Below are 22,337 nucleotides of genomic sequence, written 5' to 3'. Positions count from 1 at the left end.
GGCCATTAGTCAGCTATTTCACAACTACTTATTATTTATTGATCATAAAGGAGAACAGGTGAAAAAGAGCATGGGCTCTGGAGTTGGATCTGGATTAAAATCCTCTGTTTGCTGAGACTCATTTCTCAGCTATAAGAAAATTAAGTGGGGGAAATGACACTAGAGAGATAGTACTAGGTTGTTTTACATACGAGAGCACCTAACAAGTAGATTTTTAATACATCTCAGTAAATATGAGAAATGGGTATTTTTTTGTCAGTTGTTACTATAGTTGTTGTGTGTGTGTTTTACTGAAGTCTTATTTACTTTTCCATCCTGAATGTTTCTATTAACATGACTATGTCTGCATGAAATGCCCCACATCAAAGTTAGTTTAAAAAAATAAATCAGCAAGCAAATACATAATATGTATATACATAAATATATCAATACAAATTTAATACAAATGTAGTGACTACTCTTGGAGATATGACATCACCACTGCAAATGGGATGTTATGTGAAAGGGTATTTGTGACTTTGGATAATCTGTGGGAGAGGGAGAGGGTGGGAAGATTTGGGAGAATGGCATTGAAACATGTAAAATATCATGTATGAAATGAGATGCCAGTCCAGGTTCGATGCACGATACTGGATGCTTGGGGCTAGAGCACTGGGACGACCCAGAGGGATGGTATGGGCAGGGAGGAGGGAGGAGGGCTCAGGATGGGGAACACATGTATACCTGCGGCGGATTCATTTTGATATTTGGCAAAACTAATACAATTATGTAAAGTTTAAAATAAAATAAAATAAAATAATATGCAAAGCCCAAAAAAAAATTACTTTTACAGTAAAATGATGCATGTAGTTTTGTACGCAGAAGTGAGGATGATGAGCTCTGGAAAACAGATGACAAGAATAGGCTCTGGTGATGCAGATACTAATGTTGAAAACACAGGTGAAAAATCAGGTATTCCATGAAATAGGGGATAAAAGCAATACACCTAAATTAACGTATTTAATTTAGAACTTAAATAGAACTTATTTTACTAAATTTAAAATGTAAATGACCTAAATAGATATTCAATTTATTCATTTATATTTGTAAACATTTTTACAATACAGTTGACAAGAAAACCTTTTTGGTATCTTCTTATTGAGGTCTCCTTATATGTGATGATCTATAACACATGCTGCAGAGAAGGTGATGGCACCCCACTCCAGTAGTTTTGCCTGGAAAATCCCACGGACAGAGGAGCCTGGTAGGCTGCAGTCCATGGGGTTGTGAAGAGTCGGACTCGACTGAGCGATTTCACTTCCACTTTTCACTTTCATGCATTGGAGAAGGAAATAGCAACCCACTCCAGTGTTCTTGCCTGGATAATCCCAGGGACATGGGAGCCTGGTGGGCTGCCGTCTGTGGGGTTGCAGAATCGGACACAACTGAAGTAACTTAGCAGCAACACATGCTTATGACTATATAATCTGTATCTCTAACCCAACCTTTCCTCTTGAAGTTCAGACTCAGATACCTAAATATCTCCTAGACAGCTCTACTAGCATGTTCCACAAAAGAGACAGAAAACCAAATTATTAAGAGTGTACACTAGGGGTTAAACAGACTGGGTCCAACTCCTAATTCTACCTTTTACCAGCTGTGTAACTTTAGACACATTGATTTTCAGTTTCTTCATTTGTAAAATGGGGATAAAAATAGTACTGATCTTACAGGATTATTGTGAAAATTAAATGAAATATATACCTAATGCACTTGGCTGAATGGACTCTGCTGCTAAGTCACTTCAGTCGTGTCTGACTCTGTGTGACCCCACAGACTGCAGCCTACCAGGCTCCCCCGTCCCTGGGATTCTCCAGGCAAGAACACTGGAGTGGGTTGCCATTTCCTTCTCCAATGCATGAAAGTGAAAAGTGAAAGTGAAGTCGCTCAGTCGTGTCCGACCCTTAGCATGGACTGCACTCTAGTAAACAATAAGTTACACATTCCATTATAAGAAACACATGCATATATCTCCCTGAAACCAGTTATTTTTCTCCAAGTGTGCCTTAGCTGGCAGTTCTTTTTCTAGACTTGTTCTACCTGAACTGGTTTTAATGATGTTTTGCAGTGATTGTCAAAGGTTAGCATATATAAATAGTATACAAAGAAACATATATATGGAATGTTACTTACAAATTCATTACATTGCAGGTTGGCAAAACAGAAAAAATAAAAATATTTTGCATCATTCATGTAGTATTTGTCATATAATATCATATAGAGTATAACAGCTATTTTGTATATGCCTTACCTTCAACACTAGGTTATGAGCAGCTTGATAAAATAAACAACATTTTAGGCATTTTCATGCCCTTTCTCCCATAATGCTAATCACAATGCCTTGCAGAGTATATATTCAATAGATACCAATCAAATAAGACAAATTTACCTTGTCTTTTTTTTTTTAAAAAAAGACAAATTTTCCAATCTTAAACATTTGGAAGGCTGGAATATATTTTACTAATCTTTGGAAGAATTATTTAAATTCTCATTTCTTCAGATTACTTCCTTTAATCCTAAACCAATTTTATACATGTTCCAGACCCATGCATTCTTAGTAGCTTGTTAGACTGAATGTGTATTAATCATCACAGGTTGCTATTATCTAGGAGTTTTGTAAAGGTTTAATCACTTGGAAATATCAGCCATATTGCTTTAAAAATGTTTAAAAATTATAGAAATGCCCTGACATGTTTCTCTTTCTTTTTTCTCATTTTTATTCCATATCCTCTCTTATGAAATACTTGATGGTATATTTTGCAAAACAGTGAACTATTGCAATCAAAACTCCTGCTTGAAGTTCCAAATCATTAACCTTCAAATTCAAGTACCTAAGATGAATCACTTAATATCAACATACTGAAAGAATAGCAAAAAGCAAGGATAGAGGACAAAATTATGCTAGGAATACAAATAAGTCTACAGCAGTACTTGAGAAAAGGAGGGATGGGATTGGGAAAGGAAATGAGAATGTTGACCATTTGGTGGCATTCTTTCCCCTCTCCTCCTCCTTACAGACTTATCCTTCCATTTTTTACTGTTTAAATAAAAACATTCATATGTCAAATAATCACTAACCATTTATTATGAAATAATTCACAAAAAGTTTTTAGCATAGTTACTGACATACAGTAAACACTAACTAAAGGTTAATAAATATTAGCGACTAGTATCATTATTGTGTACAACCCCATTTCTTTGCTCTTACCTTGACCTCTTTTCCCAAATGAACATATAGGCAGGTGTGTGGTCAGGGCTGAAATACAGGAGGATCAGACATGTTTTTATTTTTAATACTTAAAGTTTGTCTGAATGAATTTTAAAAAATAGTGTCTTGAATTCACCTACTTCATGAAATCTACACTAAAATGCCTGTTCAGTCTCTCAAATCAGGAGTCTTCTCCAACAAGGAACTAAATGGCATGCTTCTTAAGATTCTTCAATGAGGGCAATTTATGTCTAAAGGTAGTTTTTCATAAAAATGCGTTCTGTATCCAAATAACACTAGAAAAGCCCACATAACTTATGTTTGTATATCCAGTTAAATAACCTATAATTTTAAGTATTTGAAAGTTAATATTGTAAAGTAAAAAAAATAATAATAAAAATAAAATAAATAAAATAAAATAAAGGAGTAGAGGTGGAAAAAAAAAGAAAGTTAATATAACTCAGTTTTCTGTAGCAACAGACTTTTCCAGTACAGTAAATAGTCACATATGTGACTTACATATTATAGAACTGCTTATTTCTCTGAAACATTTTCTATTTGCAGGTGGGCTTCTCAGTCTCCCATCTTTAATGTTATTAGCTTGGATGGCATTATTTCTCCATACAGAGTGTGCTATAAGACTTCCAGTTAAACTAGGAAGATGAGAAACATCATTTATCTCTGCTGCTACATGAAGCTCCACTGAAGTGACAATAAAGGAATTTTTTTAAGGTATAAATAGAGAAGGATGAAGAGAACAGGAGAGGAGACAACAGCAGACAAGTGAAGTCAACAAAATTTTGGAAGCTGGAGAGCAACAGATGAGATGAGTGTTAAGCTTACTTAAATTGGAAAAGCTGAAACCTAAGGCTGATGGTGACAGATTCAGTTTTTAATTTAAAGTTACTGGATATCTTTGAGGTACAGGTTGAAGGGAGAGCTAAAAAGAAGATTGATCAAAAGTATGTATAAGAAAAAAATTAGATCCCCAAAGTTCCTTATCAATTTCAACTACAGATTCAAGAGTTAATGCAATATTCTTTTTCACTGTGTGGAGGGTCAGGTGTTTCTTGTTGTTAAGGAAGCTTGTTTGTTGATTTAGTTGAAAGTAAAACAATGGTTTAGGTTGAAAAAAAAAGAGTCAAGTTTTATTTTCTATAGTGCTTGAAACAACTTTCCAGAAAAGAAGTTCTAGTATTAAAAACAATAAGCATAGCTGACGGCTGGATTTTGAAGTTTAATGAAAATGGGGATTGAGTGTCAATTCAATAAATTTTAAGACTGCCCTCTGTCACCTTTCTGCTGGTTGGTTTCCAAGATACTATCAGTTGGGGAGATAGGAGGATTCTGGAGAAGCTAACACAAGTGTAAAGCCCTACAGACACTGATATTTGGGGTCTCCCATTAAAAAGACTGAATTTCTTCCCAGTTACTACACAGTGAAGTTCCAACAATGAAGACAGAACTTCTTTGTGGATCACTCTTAAATATTTAAGGCTAAGTTCCTAGATATTTGAATAAAGTTTCTAAAATGCAAGACAGAGATCAGAACAGCAGCAGCAGCAGTAACAAAAGTCAAAGAGAAAAGAAACAAAAAAAAAACCCATTATTAATAATATCTTCAGAGAAATGAGATGATACCAAATTCAATTTATTGCATATTACAGTATGCAATAAAAAGGGAACTTTAAATGAACAAGAAAGAGCTCTTAGGAATTCAAAATCTTATAGAAGTGAAGGGGAACTAAAGAACCTCTTGATGAGGGTGAAAGAAGAGAGTGAAAAAGTGACTTGAAACTCAACATTCAAAAAACTAAGATCATGGCATCCCATCCCATCACTCCTCAGCAAACAGATGGGGAAAAAGTGGAAGCAGTGACAGATTTTATTTTCTTGGACTCTAAAGACACTGTGGACATCTCTGTAGCCATGAAATTAAAAGAAGCTTGCTCCTTGGAACGAAAGTTATGACAAACCTAGATCAGATCAGATCAGTCGCTCAGTCGTGTCCGACTCTTTGCGACGCCATGAATCGCAGCACGCCAGGCCTCCCTGTCCATCACCAACTCCCAGAGTTCACTCAGACTCACGTTCATTGAGTCAGTGATGCCATCCAGCCATCTCATCCTCTGTCGTCCCCTTCTCCTCCTGCCCCCAATCCCTCCCAGCATCAGAGTCGTTTCCAATGAGTCAACTCTTCGCATGAGGTGGCCAAAGTATTGGAGTTTCAGCTTTAGCATCATTCCTTGCAAAGAAATCCCAGGGCTGATCTCCTTCAGAATGGACTGGTTGGATCTCCTTGCAGTCCAAGGGACTCTCAAGAGTCTTCTCTAACACCACAGTTCAAAAGCATCAATTCTTCGGTGCTCAGCCTTCTTCACAGTCCAACTCTCACATCCATACATGACCACAGGAAAAACCATAGCCTTGACTAGATGAACCTTTGACAACATATTAAAAAGCAGAGACATCACTTTGCCGACAAAGGTCCGTATAGTCAAAGCTATGGTTTTTCCAATAGTCATGTATGAATGTGAGAGTTCCCTGAGTCTTCTCCTGGTTGGCTCCTTATCTTTTGAGCCTCAGCTTAAATGTCAGTTCTGCAGAGAAGTTTTCTCTGACCATTGAATCTAAAATAAATTCCCATGCCACCCCAACCCCTGTTATTCTCTCCTGCATTACTCAGTCCTTTATTGCGCTTTATCACCACATATTTGCATACATCTTTGTGTGTTTTCACTAGACTCTAAGCTGTCTAGTCTATCTGTGTGTAGCAGATATATATATATTGATCGTATATATTAAGTGCTCAATGAATAGTTTTGAGTTAATTTGTTTTTATTAAGCAATGTATCCATGACTCTGATATTTATAAAAAATGGTATGTTATATTCCATAGTTTTTGCTATGTTAGCAAAAATTAGATAAAGAGAATTAAGTAAAAACAAATTAACTAAAAACAACTCAGATCTTTTAGAAAACTTGCATTCTTGAAAAACATCTAAGTCTTAACAGCTTTTGATTCATCTAAGCACTAGCCTTCTATCAGATAATGGACTTAAGCAATGTCTGGAATTATGTTTTATTCAGTAGAGTCTCCTTTAATCAAACATTTTATCATTTATAGTTAAGCTGATTATGATAATTTTATACAACAGGGCTTAATTAACCTCACTGATCCATACAGGAAGCATATACTCATATAATCAGGATCACATAAATGATTTTTCCTTCTTCCAAAAGTAGTTGGTAATAAGATATATAAATTAGTCTCATAGTCACGATAATAGAATTAAATGCTTCATTTAGGTGACTTGTTTCATACTCAATTGGATTTTACCTAAAGAAAGCATTTCATGGTTTCTGATCTTTGTCTTTGTAGCCTAGGAAGGAATGTGAAGTAAAAATCACAAAGGTTCATTTTAATTATTTAAGTAATATTGTAGCTTTGATATGATTTGTAGTGTAATTTTTTATAAGCAGCAATTTCATGTACAGATAGGATTTGGAAAAGTCTTACAATTTAATTCTGATAAAAAAGAGATCAGATGTGCAATTTGTCTAACACATTGCTTGTCACATTAAGTGTGCTCAATAAAAATTAGTTTTGTCCCTGCCTGTGATAACTCAAGTAGTGGTGCAGCCAACTCATTACAGTTCATTAAAACCTCAATTTTATACTTGTATAGTGTTTTTTTTTTTTTTAATTTAAGCCAAAGACTTTCATCTGATTTATTTGAAATCATTGTTTCTGCTTATTCATATTTTCTTTCATATCCTTTTTTGGGTATCTTTTTGAATCCTGATTTTATAGCTCTCTTGCATATTCTTGGGTAAATGAAGTACTTCATTTTATTCAGTAGGATCTTGAAGAAACTAGGAAGTCTAGTTGGAATTTAAAAAACATGGTTGAAATAAAAATATCTATTAATAAACTGTCGAGGAGGAAAAAAATCTTTTTTGTCCCTCTACCTTTTTCCAGCTGGGGCCGTGTAAATTAGACTGACAAAAGACAGATTAAAAAGAGAACAACAAAAAAAAGTTTATTAACCTGTTTATCAGGCATATGCTCCATATACTCAATAATGAGTAACTGAAAGGGATGGTTAGAGTTTGACATTATATAGCAGTTTTGAATAACAACAAATTCTTATAGAAGTGACAAGATGAAGGAAAAGGACTTTGAGTTTTTGGGGTAAAGAATTAGGAGAAGGTAAATATATCGGGAAACTAAGGGACGTGAGTCTGAGTGATCTCCGGGAGTTGGTGATGGACACGGAGGCCTGGCGTGCTGTGATTCATGGGGTCGCAAAGAGTCAGACACGACTGAGCGACTAAACTGAACTGAACTAAAGGGACCATAAAAGCTAATCAGTAAAGCTTGTTATATAGGTTCCTCTGATGTTGACTTCAGGCTGTAAGGGTCTATACTTGTCTCTGATGGTTAACTTCTGTCCATCCTATTACAGAGGGAAGGTGGACACCTTTACAACACAGTTCAGTTCAGTTCAGTCGCTCAGTTGTATCCAACTCTTTGTGTCCCCATGGACTGCAGCACACCAGGCCTCCCTGTCCATCACCAACTCCCGGAGTTTACTCAAACTCATGTCCATTGAGTCGGTGATGCCATCCAACCATCTCATCCTCCGTTGTCCCCTTCTCTTCCTGCCTTCAATCTTTCCCAGCATCAGGGTCTTTTCAGATGAGTCAGCTCTTTGCATCAGGTGGTCAAAGTATTGGAGTTTCAGCTTCAAAATCAGTCCTTCCAATGATTGATTATTCAGGACTGATTTCATTTAGGATGGACTGGTTGGATATCCTTGCAGTCCAAGGGACTCTCAAGAGTCTTCCCCAACACCACAGTTCAAAAGCATCAATTCATCAGCGCTCAGCTTTCTTTATAGTCCAACTCTCACATCCATACATGACTACTGCAAAAACCATAGCCTTGACTGGTTCTCAAAGAGTCGGACACGACTGAGCAACTGAAGTGAACTGACTAGATGGACCTTTGTTGGCAAAGTAATGTCTCTGCTTCTTAATATGCTGTCTAGGTTGGTCATAACTTTCCTTCCAAGGAGTAATTATCTTTTACAACTACTTTTAGGCAAATAAGATAGGGCAGAGTTTTACCTGTACTTTCCTCTTCTCAATTACCTTCAGATCAAAATTATTTTCATGTCAAAGTACCACATTTGCAGTGGCATATGTTGCTATTCTTTAAACCATTTTCTCTACAGTTCTCCATAAATCGATTCTATTATAGCACTTTGATTTGACCAGTGTAAACAAGAAATAATTATTTTTGTGTCCCTAACAGTAAGAAAATTACCACCAATAATATTTGGAAGGAGGAGAAAGAAAGGGAGAGTCAAGTTTTGGCAACTTTTCAAGAACTCATTGGATCCACAAAGCATGTCTCAGCTTTGATAAAAGATACTTAATTTAATAATAAAGGATATATAGAAATTTTAATGAATGATGAAAAATTAAGGAAATAAATCTAAACACAATAGGTAGTTTAAGGATTCTATAATATGCGGTACTTAGATTAAGAAGAAACATTGCTGGTTTATCAGACTTTAAGATCATGTTGCTGTTATTGCTTTATATTATAAAACAGATACCATTACTGTAGGCTCATCTCTAAAGGATAAGTCACTATAGTATGCCTTGGCAAGCATCTGTAGACTTAGATTCAACCCACTTCTAGCATTATTAGCCCTGCTATTGGGGAAAGAATCACAATCTATTTGAATCTTTGTTTCCTGTCCATAAAATAAAAAGAATGGATTCCATGGTTTCTTAATTCTAAAAGTGCATAAGAGTTTGATCAGCCTATGAATAAATTCATCTATTGTTGAGATAGAAAAGGTACTATGTTTTATTTATCTTTGTATTCCCCATAGGACCTAGCATGGTATCTAATAATATAATTCTTTTTGTTCAATAAACATATATTGATTATCTTCTAGGTTCCAAGGACAGTACTAAATTCTAGATATTCAGAGATGACTTAGACCTGGTCTCCACTCTTTTTAGACTTTACAGTCCAGAAGAAGAAAACAGTGTACAGGTAATTTAAACATCAAGAATTATGACAAGGGTAGGCAAAGAGCAGTATTTGCATATAATGGACATACCTTACAAGGGTCAGAGAAGGGCTTCCTGGAGGAAATTGCACGTCTTCTGAATCTTGAAGGATAGCTAACCAAATTGATGGAGAGGCAGAGAAAATAGCAAGAGGAGAAACAAAAAAATGTAAAAAGAATATGAATAAATATGGCATACATTCATCACAGTTTTCTTCTGAACTATTAAAAAATAAAATAGCGCCTAGGTTAAATAAGGGGCTTCCCTTGTGGCTCAGCTTGTAAAGAATCTACCTGCAATGGGGTTCGATCCCTGAGTTGGGAAGATCCCCTGGAGAAGGGAAAGGGTACCCACTCCAGTATTCTGGCCTGGAGAACTCCATGCACTGTATAGTCCATGGAGTCGCAAAGAGTCATACACGACTGAGTGACTTTCACTTTCAGTTATATAAAACCAATATGAAACCACCCTTATCATAAGGATAACTAATGCTACTTTATTTTCCATATTTTCTTTAGATTCTCAGAAATAGCTCCATTTTTATTTTACCTGAGCAAGTATATATGATATTCCTTCTAAAACGCATATCAGAACCTAGGCTTTATATCTCATGAAAAACTACCACAGATTTTGAAAGGGGAGAAAAATGATTATTGGGTATTTTATGGAAGGCTTGGCATTGTTTAGCACATCCTTCCTGGTTATCTGACTCTATAGTGCTCTGAGCCTTAACTGGATTAAAAAGAATTCTGGAAATTTTGCCTCAGTCCACTGTTCTGGTTTGTAACTTATCTAAGTGATGTTAGCTCATAAATCTACTCTTTGAAGTAGCAATCATGTAAAGTACCTGGTATGGTCCTTTTCCATGAGGCTCTGAGATTATTCTTCTTTGTTGATGATACAAACTCTAGCCTATAGTAGAACCTTCAGGTAAGCTTTAGAATACAACAAGATCATTAAGAGATTTAATGGCTGTGGTTAATTGATTGCTATTGTCTGTTCTACCATAATAGAGGTCCACCTAGTAAAAGCTATGGTTTTTCCAGTAGTCATGTATGGATGTGAGAGTTGGATTATAAAGAAAGCTGAGTGCTGAAGAATTGATGCTTTTGAACTGTGGTGTTGCAGAAGACTTTTGAGTGACCCTTGGACAGCAAGGAGATCAAACCAGTCAATCTTAAAGGAAATCAGCCCTGAATATTCATTGGAAGGACTGAAGCTGAAACTCCTATACTTTGGCCACCTGATGCGAAGAACTGACTCATTTGAAAAGACCCTGATGCTGGGAAAGATTGAAGGCAGAGGAGAAGGGGACGACAGAGTATGAGATGGTTGGGTGGCATCACCAACTCAATGGACATGAGTTTGAGTAAACTCCTGGAGTTGATGAATGACAGGGAGGCCTGGCGTGCTGCAGTCCATGGGGTTACAAAGAGTCAGACATGACTGAGCGACTGAACTGAACTGACTGAAAATTCTGCATATAACCACTTCATAGTATATAACTACTTCATAGGAATTTTGATGAGGGTTATTTCTGAAAGTAAAACAGTATTTTGGAGGGCACATTCATCACAGAGGGCACTGACAAATTGCCAGGGACTTCCCATAGAGCATGCAATTTCTGAAATGTTTATACCAATATTCTACCAAAACAAACTTAGTAAACGCTGAATGTCCTTCTGATCTAACAACTTTTCCCATGCACCTTTACTACAGTAACATATTAAACAAACCTAATTATTTCTAGTATTGTTATCTAGTCTAAGCTCACTCTGCTCACCACGATAGGCCAACAAGTCTGAGAGACGAGGTGTTGAGGCAAGACATGCTAAGTCACTTCAGTTGTGTCTTTGTGACCCTATGGACTGTAGCCCATCTCTGCCAATCAGATTTCCCAGGCAAGAATACTGGCATGGGTTGCCATTTCCTCCTTCAGTGAATTTTCCTGACCCAAGGATCGAACCCGTGTCTCTTAGGTCTCCTGCATTGACAAGTGGGTTCTTTACAACTAGTGTCACCCAGGGAATATAACTTTAAGCAGAGAGCCGACTGGCCTAGAAGATGGCAGACTAATGTCTGTAAATAACTATCTTGTTGGGGCTTGGATGCCAGGTTCTTTATGGATCAGAGATGGGGGGAGGTTAGCAAACAAAGTAAAATGACCATTTAATTCTTACAAATATCTTCCAAAATGTCAGTTTCACTTACTTACAGTCATTTCACAGGTGTATGAAATGGAATATCTCCTGTCATGACAATAAACAAAGATGCCACAACTATCTGTGATTCTGTCCTCAAAAATGTGATTTTCTGAGCCATGCCAGTAAGCAGCAGATGAGAGGCACCATTTTCCATACAAAGAATTCAAGAATGTCACAATCCTTCAGAGGTAGGCAAGGTCAAACTATCTCCCTATGAGCCAAACAAAGGCACCCTAGCCCAAGGGTCAGGAAGACAGAGGAGCAAGCAGGGCTCTCTGAGGCAGGCCATTATGTACAGTTATAATAATAAATAAGGGTTTCCCTTGTGGCTTAGCTGGTAAGGAATCCGCCTGCAATGTGGGAGGCCTGGATTCAATGCCTAGGTGGGGAACATACCCTGGAGAAGGAAAAGGCTACTGAGTCCAGTATTCTGGCCTAGAGAATTCCATGGACTGTATTCAGTTCAGTTCAGTACAGTCACTCAGTTGTGTCCGACTCTTTGCAACCCCATGAATCGCAGCACACCAGACCTCCCTGTCCATCACCAACTCCGGGAGTTCACCCAAACTCATGTCCATCGAGTCAGTGGTGCCATCCAGCCATCTCATTCTCTGTCGTCCCCTTCTCCTCCTGCCTCCAATCCCTCAGAGCATCAGAGTCTTTTTCAATGAGTCAACTCTTTGCATGAGGTGGCAAAAGTACTGGAGTTTCAGCTTTAGCATCATTAATTCCAAAGAACACCCAGGACTGATCTCCTTTAGAGTGGACTGGTTGGATCTCCTTGCAGTCCAAGGGACTCTTAAGAGTCTTCTCCAACACCACAGTTCAAAAGCATCAATTCTTCGGTGCTTAGCTTTCTTCACAGTCCAACTTTCACATCCACACATGACCACTGGAAAAACCATAGCCTGGACTAGACAGAGCTTAGCTGGCAAAGTTATGTCTCTGCTTTTGAATATGCTATCTAGGTTGGTCCAGAGAAGGCAATGGCACCCCACTCTAGTACTCTTGCCTGGAAAACCCCATGGATGGAGGAGCCTGGTGGGCTACAGTCCATGGGGTTGCTAAGAGTTGGACACGACTGAGCGACTTCACTTTCACTTTTCACTTTCATGCATTGGAGAAGGAAATGGCAACCCACTCCAGTGTTCTTGCCTGGAGAATCCCAGGGACGGGGAAGCCTGGTGGGCTGATATCTATGGGGTCGCACAGAGTCGGACACGACTGAAGCGACTTAGCAGCAGCAGCAGCAGCAGGTTGGTCAGAACTTTCCTTCCAAGGATCAACAGTCTTCTAATTTCATGGCTGCAATCACCATCTGCAGTTATTTTGGAGCCCCAAAAAATAAAGTCTGACACTATTTCCACTATTTCCCCATCTAATTCCCATAAAATGATGGGACCAGATGCCATGATCTTCGTTTTCTGAATGTTGAGCTTTAAGCCAACTTTTTCACTCTCCTCTTTCACTTTCATCAAGACGCTTTTTAGTTCCTCTTCACTTTCTGCCATAAGGGTGGTGTCATCTGCACATCTGAGGTTATTGATATTTCTCCTGGCAATCTTGATTCCAGCTTGTGCTTCTTCCAGCCCAGCGTTTCTCATGATGTACTCTGCATATAATTTAAATAAGCAGGGTGACAATATACAGCTTGACGTACTCCTTTTCCTATTTGGAACCAGTCTGTTGTTCCATGTCCAGTTCTAACTGTTGCTTCCTGACCTGCATACAGGTTTCTCAGGAGGAGGTCAGGTGGTCTGGTATTCCCATCTCTTTCAGCATTTTCCACAGTTTATTGTGATCCACACCGTCAAAGGCTTTGGCATAGTCAATAAAGCAGAAATAGATGTTTTTCTGGGATTCTCTTGCTTTTTCCATGATCCAGCAGATGTTGGCAATTTGATCTCCGGTTCCTCTGCCTTTTCTAAAACCAGGTTGAACATCAGGAAGTTCACGGTTCATGTATTGCTGAAGCCTGGCTTGGAGAATTTTGAGCATTACTTTACTAGTGTGTGAGATGAGTGCAATTGTGTGGTAGTTTGAGCATTCTTTGGTATTGCCTTTCTTTGGGATTCGAATGAAAACTGACCTTTTCCAGTCCTGTGGCCACTGCTGAGTTTTCCAAATTTGCTGGTATAGTGAGTGCAGCACTTTCACAGTGTCATCTTTCAGGACTTTAAATAGCTCAACTGGAATTCCATCACCTCCACTAGCTTTGTTCGTAGTGATGCTTTCTAAGGCCCACTTGACTTCACATTCCAGGATGTCTGGCTCTAGGTGAGTGATCACACCATCGTGGTTATCTTGGTCATGAAGATCTTTTTTGTATAGTTCTTCTGTGTATTCTTGCCACCTCTTCTTAATATCTTCTGCTTCTGTTAGGTCCATACTATTTCTGTCCTTTATTGAGCCTATCTTTGCAGGAAATGTTCCCTTGGTATCTCTAAGTTTCTTGAAGAGATCTCTAGTCTTTCCCATTCTGTTGTTTTCCTCTCTTTCTTTGCATTGATTGCTGAGGAAGGCTTTCTTATCTCTTTTTGCTCTTCTTTGGAACTCTGCATTCCGATGCTTATCTATTTCCTTGTCTCCTTTGCTTTTTGCTTCTCTTCTTTTCACACCTTTTTGTAAGGCCTCCGCAGATGGCCATTTTGCTTTTTTGCATTTCTTTTCCATGGGAATGGTCTTGATCCCTGTCTCCTGTACAATGTCATGAACCTCCATCCATAGTTCATCAGGCACTCTGTCTATCAGATCTAGTCCCTTAAATCTATTTCTCACTTCCACTGTATAATCATAAGTGATTTGATTTAGGTCATACCTGAATGGTCTAGTGGTTTTCCCTACTTTCTTCAATTTAAGTCTGAATTTGGCAATAAGAGTTCATGATCTGAGCCACAGTCAGCTCCCGGTCTTGTTTTTGCTAACTATATAGAGATTCTCCATCTTTGGCTAAAGAATATAATCAATCTGATTTCGGTGTTGACCATCTGGTGATGTCCATGTGTAGAGTCTTCTCTTGTGTTGTTGGAAGAGGGTGTTTGCTATGACCAGTGCATTCTCTTGGCAAAACTCTATTAGCATTTGCCCTGCTTCATTCCTTATTCCAAGGTCAAATTTTCTTGTTACCCCAGGTGTTTCTTGACTTCCTACTTTTGCATTCCAGTCCCCTGAAATGAAAATGACATCTTTTTTCGGTGTTCTAAAAGGTCTCGTAGGTCTTCATAGAACCGTTCAACTTCAGCTTCTTCAGCATTACTGGTCAGGGCATAGACTTATATTACTGTGATATTGAATGGTTTGCCTTGGAAACGAACAGAGATCATTTTGTCATTTTTGAGATTGCATCCAAGTACTGCATTTCAGACTGTTTTGTTGACCATGATGGCTACTCTATTTCTTCTAAAGGATTCTTGCCCACAGTAGTAGATATAATGGTCATCTGAGTTAAATCCACCCATTCCAGTCCATTTTAGTTCGCTGATTCCTAGAATGTTGACGTTCACTCTTGCCACCTCCTGTTTGAAAACTTCCAATTTGCCTTGATTCATGGAACTAACATTCCAGGTTCCTATGCAATATTGTTCTTTACAGCATTGGACCTTGCTTCTATCACCAGTTGCATCCACAACTGGGTATTGTATTGTCCACTGATCTCCAGTAGCATATTGGGAACCTACTGACCTGGGGAGTACCTCTTTAAGTAGTCTATCATTTTGCCTTTTCATACTGTTCATGGGGTTCTCATCGCAAGAATACTGAAGTGGTTTGCCATTCCCTTCTCCAGTGGACCACATTCTGTCAGACCTCTCCACCATGACCTACCCATCTTGGGTGGCCCCACACAGCATGGCTTAGTTTCATTGAGTTAGACAAGGCTGTGGTCCACGTGATTAGATTGACTAATTTTCTGTGATTATGGTTCATGTGTCTGCCCTCTGATGCCTCTCACAACACCTACCATCTTACTTGGGTTTCTCTTACCCTGGACATGGGGTATCTCTTCACAGCTGTTCTAGCAAAGCACAGCCGCTTCTTCTTACTTTGGACGAGGGGTATCTCCTCACAGCCACCCCTCCTCACTTTGAATGTGGAGTAGCTCCTCTCGGCCATCCTGCTGAGTAATATGTCCTGAAATTTTTATTTGTCCTAAATGTGGGAATTGATTTTGAGAAGACAAAATTAAGGGTTGACAGAGAAGATTTGTGCACTTGATTAGACAGGATTATAAGTGATTGAGAAACAATTGTTTCTCACCTATTTAATCAAAATATTGATACAAATAATGCATTTAAAAACTCAGTGTAACACTAGTAGAGCATTCTTTATCATTGCCTTTCTTTGGGAATGGAATGAAAACTGACTTTTTCCAATTCTGTGGCCACTGCTGAATTTTCCAAATTTGCTGGCATATTGAGTGCAGCACTTTCACAGCATCATCTTTTAGGTTTTGAAATAGCTCAACTGGAATTCCGTTACCTCCACTAGCTTTGTGCACAGTGTTGTTTTCTAAGGCCCACTTGGAACTCTGCATTCAAATGGGTATATCTTTCCTTTTCTCCTTTGCCTTTCGCTTCTCTTCTATTCACAGCTATTTGTAAGGCCTCCTCAGACAGCCATTTTGCCTTTTTGCATTTCTTTCCTTGGGGATGGTCTTGATCCCTCCCTCCTGTACAATGTCACGAACCGCTCTGCACATAGTTCTTCAGGCACTCTGTCTATCAGATCTAGTCCCTTAAATCTATTTCTTACTTCCATTGTGTAATCATAAGACATTTGACTTAGGTCATACCTGAATGGTCTAGTGGTTTTCCCTACTTTCTTCAATTTAAGTCTGAATTTGGCTGTAAGGAGTTAATGATCTGAGCCACAGTCAGCTCCCGGTTTTGTTTTTGCTGACTGTATAGTTTCTCCATCTTCGGCTGCAAAGGATATAATCAATCTGATTTTGCTGTTGACAATCTGGTGATGTCCACGTGTAGAGTCTTCTCTTGTGTTGTTGGAAGAGGGTGTTTGCTATGACCAGTGCATTCTCTTAGAAAACCCTGTTAGCCTTTGCCCTGCTTCATTCTGTACTCCAAGGCCAAATTTGCCTGTTACTCCAGGTGTTTCTTGATTTGCTACTTTTGCACTCCAGTCCCCTATATAGAAAAGGGCATCTTTTTGGGGTATTAGTTCTAGAAGGTCTTGTACGTCTTCATGGAACCATTCAACTTCAACTTCTTCAGCATTATTGGTCGGGCATAGACTTGGATTACTGTGATATTGAGTGGTTTTCCTTGGAAACGAACAGAGATCATTCTGTCATTTTTGAGATTGCATCCAAGTACTGCATTTCAGACTCTTTTGTTGACCTATGATGGCTACTCCATTTCTTCTAAGGGATTCTTGCCCACAGTAGTAGATATAATGGTCATCTGAGTGTCATCTGAGGAAAATTCTTAAAGAGATGGGAATACCTGACCACTTGACCTGCCTCTTGAGAAATCCGTATGCAGGTCAGATATCAATAGTTAGCCCTGGACATGGAACAACAGGTTCCAAATAGGGAAAGGAGTACTTCAAGGCTGTATATTGTCACCCTGCTTATTTAACTTATATGCAGAGTACATCATCAGAAACCCTGGGCTGGAGGAAGCACAAGCTGGAATCAAGATTGCTGGGAGAAATATCAATAACCTCAGACATGCAGATGATACAACCCTTATGGGAGAAGGCAAAGAAGAACTAAAGATCCTCTTGATGAAACTGAAAGAGGAGACTAAAAAGTTGGCTTAAAACTCAACATTCAGAAAACTAAGATCATGGCATCTGGTCCCATCACTTCATGGCAAATAGATGGGGAAACAGTGGAAACAGTGACAGACTTTATTTTTTTGGGCTCCAAAATCACTGCAGATGGTGATTGCAGCCATGAAATTAAAAGACGCTTGCTCCTCAGAAGAAAAGTTATGACCAACCTAGACAGCATATTAAAAAGCAGAGACATTACTTTGCCAACAAAGATCCAAATAGTCAAAGCTATGGTTTTTGCAGTAGTCACGTATGGATATGTGAGTTGGACTATAAAAAATGCTGAGTGCTGAAGAATTGAGGCTTTTGAAGTGTGGTGTTGGAGAAGACGCTTGAGAGTCCCTTGGACTGCAAGGAGATCCAACCAGTCCATCCTAAAGGAAATCAGTCCTGAACATTCATTGGAAGGAGTGATGCTGAAGCTGAAACTCCAATACTTTGGCCACCTGATGCGAAGAACTGACTCCTTTGAAAAGACCCTGATGCTGGGAAAGATTGAAAGCAGGAAGAGAAGGGGCAACAGAGTATTAGATGGCTGGATGGCATCAGCGACTCAATGGACATAAGTTTGAGTAAACTCTGGGATTTGGTGATTTGGTGAACAGGGAGGCCTGGAGTGCTGCAGTCCATGGGGTCGCAAAGATTTGGACACAAATGAGAGACTAAACTGAACTGAACACTATTAGAAGTGGAGAGTTATGTTCTGTAGTTATTTCCCCCTTAAATAATCAAGGGGCCTTCCCTGGTGGTCAGACGGTAAAGCATCTGTCTGCAATGCAGGAGACCCGGGTTCAATCCCTGGGTTAGGAAGGTCCGCGAGAGAAGGAAATGGCAGCCCACTCCATTATTCTTGCCTGGAAAATCCCATGGACGGCGGAGCCTGGTAGGCTACCGTCCGTGGGGTCACAGAGTCGGACACGACTGAGTGACTTCACTTTCTTTCACTTAAATAATCAAGGATTCAAGAAAGGCAACTTAAGTGAAAGAAAATTATTCTTGTAAAACAGAATTTCTGCTATTTAGGCAGATTGTTGTTGTTGTTTATTGGTGAAGTCATGTCCAGCTTTTTGCCACCCTGTGGACTGCAGCACACAGGGCTTCCCTGTCCTTCACTATGTCCAGGAGTTTGCTCAAACTCATGTCCATTGAGTCGGTGATGCCATCCAACCATCTCATCCTCTGTCGTCCCCTTCTCCTCTGCCCTCAATCTTTCCCAGCATCAGCGTCTTTTTCAATGCGTCAGTTCTTAAAAATCACATCAGGTGGCCAAAGTATTGAAGCTGAAGACTTCGGCTCCAGCATCAGTCCTTCTAATGAATATTCAGGACCGATTTCCTTTAGGAATCACCAGTTTGATTTCCTTGCAGTCCAAAGGACTCTCAAGAGTCTTCTCCAGCACCATGATTTAAAAGCCTCAATTCTTCAGCACTCAGCTTTCTTTATGGTCCAACTCTCACATCCGTACATGACCACTGAAAAAACCATAGCTTTAACTAAAGGAACGTTTGTTGGCAAAGTAATGTCTCTTCTTTTTAATACACTGCCTAGGTTTCTCATAGGTTTTCTTCCAAGGAGCAATCATCTTTTAATTTCATGGCTGCAGTCACTGTCTGCAGTGATTTTGGAGCCCAAGAAAATATCTGCCACTGTTTCCACTTTTTCCCTGTTTTCCATGAAGTGATTGGACTGGCAAGGTAAAGAACAATCATTCCTATGGTAGGTGGAAGCATTATTTACTAAATAAAGGAAGCAACACCATTGAAACTAATGCAGTACTCTAAACATTTTAACATTTTGTAGATTCTTTTCAGATTCAGGTATTATAAACAAACCTAAATAAAATTCATTTTCTAAGTTCTGTCTTTTTTACGTCTCATATTCCTTTACAGGATCTGTGAGGTCAAAACAATTTTCATAATAATATTAAGATGTGTGTTTTGTTTGACTCTCATCCTATCAAAGTGGTGAAATTTGGTATCAAGAAAGGGGTAGCAGCATACCAGTCCTTTCATGAATATATAGTGGAGTTTTACAGAGGCTGTGTGATGTGTGATAATGCAATGGATTAAATGTCAAAGCAGATACAAGGACCCAGATTCCTTTCTTTTGTAAGCCCAGATAGTAAACAGATTTGCAAAAATGTGAAACATGCTCTTCTCATTAAAATGTTTGTTTTGAAAAATAGTTATTGTTCATAAAAATAGGTCATTTATGTCAACATCCAAGATGCTCATCATTGCTACTTTTCAATGAATCAAATATTTTAAAATGTTCTCATTTTTTAGTCTCTAATATGATAAATATCAATAGTTATAACTAACATTGTAATCTACATAAATCCAAGCTCTTTGAGGTTCTCAATAATTTTTAAGCATACAAAGAATTATGGAAATAAAAAATTTGCTTTAGGGAAAAAAAAACTATTCTTTTTCCTTGAAAAACAAAAGCACAGATACTGTCATAATTCTCTGCACTGCTACTCCTTGAAAAGCCTTAACCACCCATATTAACTATAATTTTTAACTAAATTGACTAATTTCTAATTTAAAGATAAAAGTGCAGGGTGGATATAATCGAAAACTGTCTGACATATAAGCATGCTAATAGGCTAGCAGAATTTAAGAATACACATGACAACATCTTCTACAAGCCACACAAATCCTATTGCTGCTGCTGCTGCTGCTAAGTCGCTTTAGTTGTGTCCAACTCTGTGCGACCCCATAGACGGCAGCCCACCAGGCTCCCTCGTCCCTGGGATTCTCCAGGCAAGAACACTGGAGTGGGTTGCCATTTCCTTCTCCAATGCATGAAAGTGAAAAGTGAAAGGGAACTCGCTCAGTCGTCTCCAACTCTTAGCGACCCCATGGACTGCAGACTACCAGGCTCCTCCGTCCATGGGATTTTCCAAGCAAGAGTACTGGAGTGGGGTGGCAAAAAATAACAAATTCATTACACAACTCCAAGACATAGCTTCTCTATAGCATTTCAAATAAGAAGCAAAAATATATAAAGTTAGAATTATGTTTAGTTTACCAGTATTTCAGTATTCTATTTAACTTAAAAAAATATCTAGTTGTGCCACAATCATCCACTAATTATTAACTCAATTTAATGTCAGTACACAATTTTTTAAAAAGTGCTTAAAGATCTTGGAAATTGTCTTCAAACTGGCATACCAGGAGGTACAGTTACTATTGAAATAAAGTTTGCCAGAATATTAACTTAATGCAGTTGAAATTTACATTATTCATAATCATAAATCTTTTAGAAGTCATATTAATTTATTAATTTTAGAAGTAATATTAATTTTAGAAGTAATATTAATTTATTTGATCAGTAAGCCAGCATAAAAAAAACACACCCAAGCAAATAAAATGCATAGTTAACACTTAGAAGACAGCGAAAAGACATAATTGCCAAAATTTTACATTCATTATGTAATCTTGGGTTCTTAAAACGTTTCTGGATCAATTTCTGTAAGAAGATTTTTAATTAAAGTCTAGCCCATTTAAAGTATTAACGTAACCAAGCAAAGGCTCATATACTTGTGCCACAGTAAGCCAAATTCTTGACAGCAGGAGTTTTCAGCAATGAAAGGATTTATTTGCAGGGCATTCAGGAGGGTGGGGCTTCCCTGGGGGTTCAAGCAGTAAAGAATCTGCTTGCGATTCGGGAGACCTGGGTTTGATCCCTGGGTAGGGGAGATCCCCCAGAGGAGGACGTGGCAACCCATTCCAGTGTTCTTGCCTGGAGAATCCCCATGGGCAGAGGAGCCTGGCCTGCCACAATCCATAGGGTCGCAAATAGTCAGACTCGACTGAGCCACTAAGCACTGCACAGTAAGGAAGTGGGATACAAAGCTCAGGTCCACTCCTTCTTGGTCTTTGAGTTTTGGGGATGTTTTAAAGGGGAAGAACAAAGTTGCTACTGCTGCTGCTGCTAAGTCGCGTCAGTCATGTCCGACTCTGTGCGACCCCATAGATGGCAGCCCAGCAGGCTTCCCCGTCCCTGGGATTCTCGAAGCAAGAACACTGGAGTGGATTGCCATTTCCTTCTCCAATGCATGAAAGTGAAAAGTGAAAGGGAAGTCGCTCAGTCGTGTCCGACTCTAGCGACCCCATGGACTACAGCCTACCAGGCTCCTCTGTCCATGGGATTTTCCAGGCAAAAGTACTGGAGTGGGGTGCCATTGCCTTCTCCGAAGAACAAAGTTACATTTCTGATATTTCTTAATCATGATTTCAGGAGTCAAAATGTCTCTGGTTTAGAATTCTCTGGACCGTTGCTCTGGGGTCTGTGAGCTCATTTTGCCCTGGAGAAATAACCTGAGATTTTTACCAGAATGATAATATCTGCAACAACAGCAATTTTAGTGGACTGACTCTGGTTGATTAGTGCTCAGTTAGCACAGGATTGAGGTCAGAGGGGACAAGAAAGGGATTGGGACCAGAAGAGACAGCAAGGGGAAAAAGTTTCAGATTAATTAGTCATTAACTCAGTATGGAAGCTCAGTTTTGGCTAGGCTCTGTTTCATTAGATATTGGATTTTCTTATTTTCTAGAAATTTAAGAATATTCAACTTCTACATGTGCTTATTTCTCTCCATGAGCTCATCAGAACAGTGCCCCTTTAATTTATATCTTCCAGATATAGGAAAAATATCACAGGCACAAGGCAAGATCTTTCTGAATTACAGAATATTTTGGAATATTTTGTCTTTATATTCCAATAAATATTCATACTTTATTCCTTTATTGGGCAGAAAATATGCTTATGCTTATATTTTATTATTTAACCATTATCTTTATTTACTGTTATGATGAAACTGTATGTACCTATGCTAAGTCACTTCAGTCGTGCTGGACTGTAGTCCACCAGGCTCCTCTGTCCATGGGATTCTCGAGGCAAGAATACGGGAGTGGGTTGCCATTTCCTCCTCCAGGTGAAACTAGTATTATTAATTCACGAAATTTGGTATCAAGAAAGGGGTAGCAGCATCAGTT

General features: G+C 38.8%; 1 protein-coding gene across 12 annotated transcripts in view; it reads right to left on the bottom strand.

Moving 5' to 3' along the window:
- Positions 1–22,337, bottom strand: part of DCX (doublecortin) — a 398,585-nt gene that overhangs the window by 374,916 nt on the left and 1,332 nt on the right. For 9 of the 12 annotated variants that reach the window (XR_015159048.1, XR_015159047.1, XR_015159049.1 and 6 more), the window contains exons 2-3: positions 9,391–9,454; positions 3,248–3,295 (exon numbers count right to left, since the gene is read on the bottom strand). The gene's annotated coding sequence lies outside the window, so the exon portion shown is untranslated. The remainder of the gene's footprint in view (positions 1–3,247; positions 3,296–9,390; positions 9,455–22,337) is intronic. The other 3 variants (XM_086388052.1, XM_086388058.1, XM_086388062.1) reach the window with 1 other exon arrangement.

The sequence above is a fragment of the Bos grunniens genome, chromosome X, assembly GCF_055505025.1.
Source record: "Bos grunniens cultivar Pamir isolate PY7600 chromosome X, Bosgru_T2T1.0, whole genome shotgun sequence".
Taxonomy (NCBI): domain Eukaryota; kingdom Metazoa; phylum Chordata; class Mammalia; order Artiodactyla; family Bovidae; genus Bos; species Bos grunniens.
The sequence above is the reverse complement of the archived record's forward strand: the minus strand, read 5'-3'. Positions and strand labels throughout refer to the sequence as shown.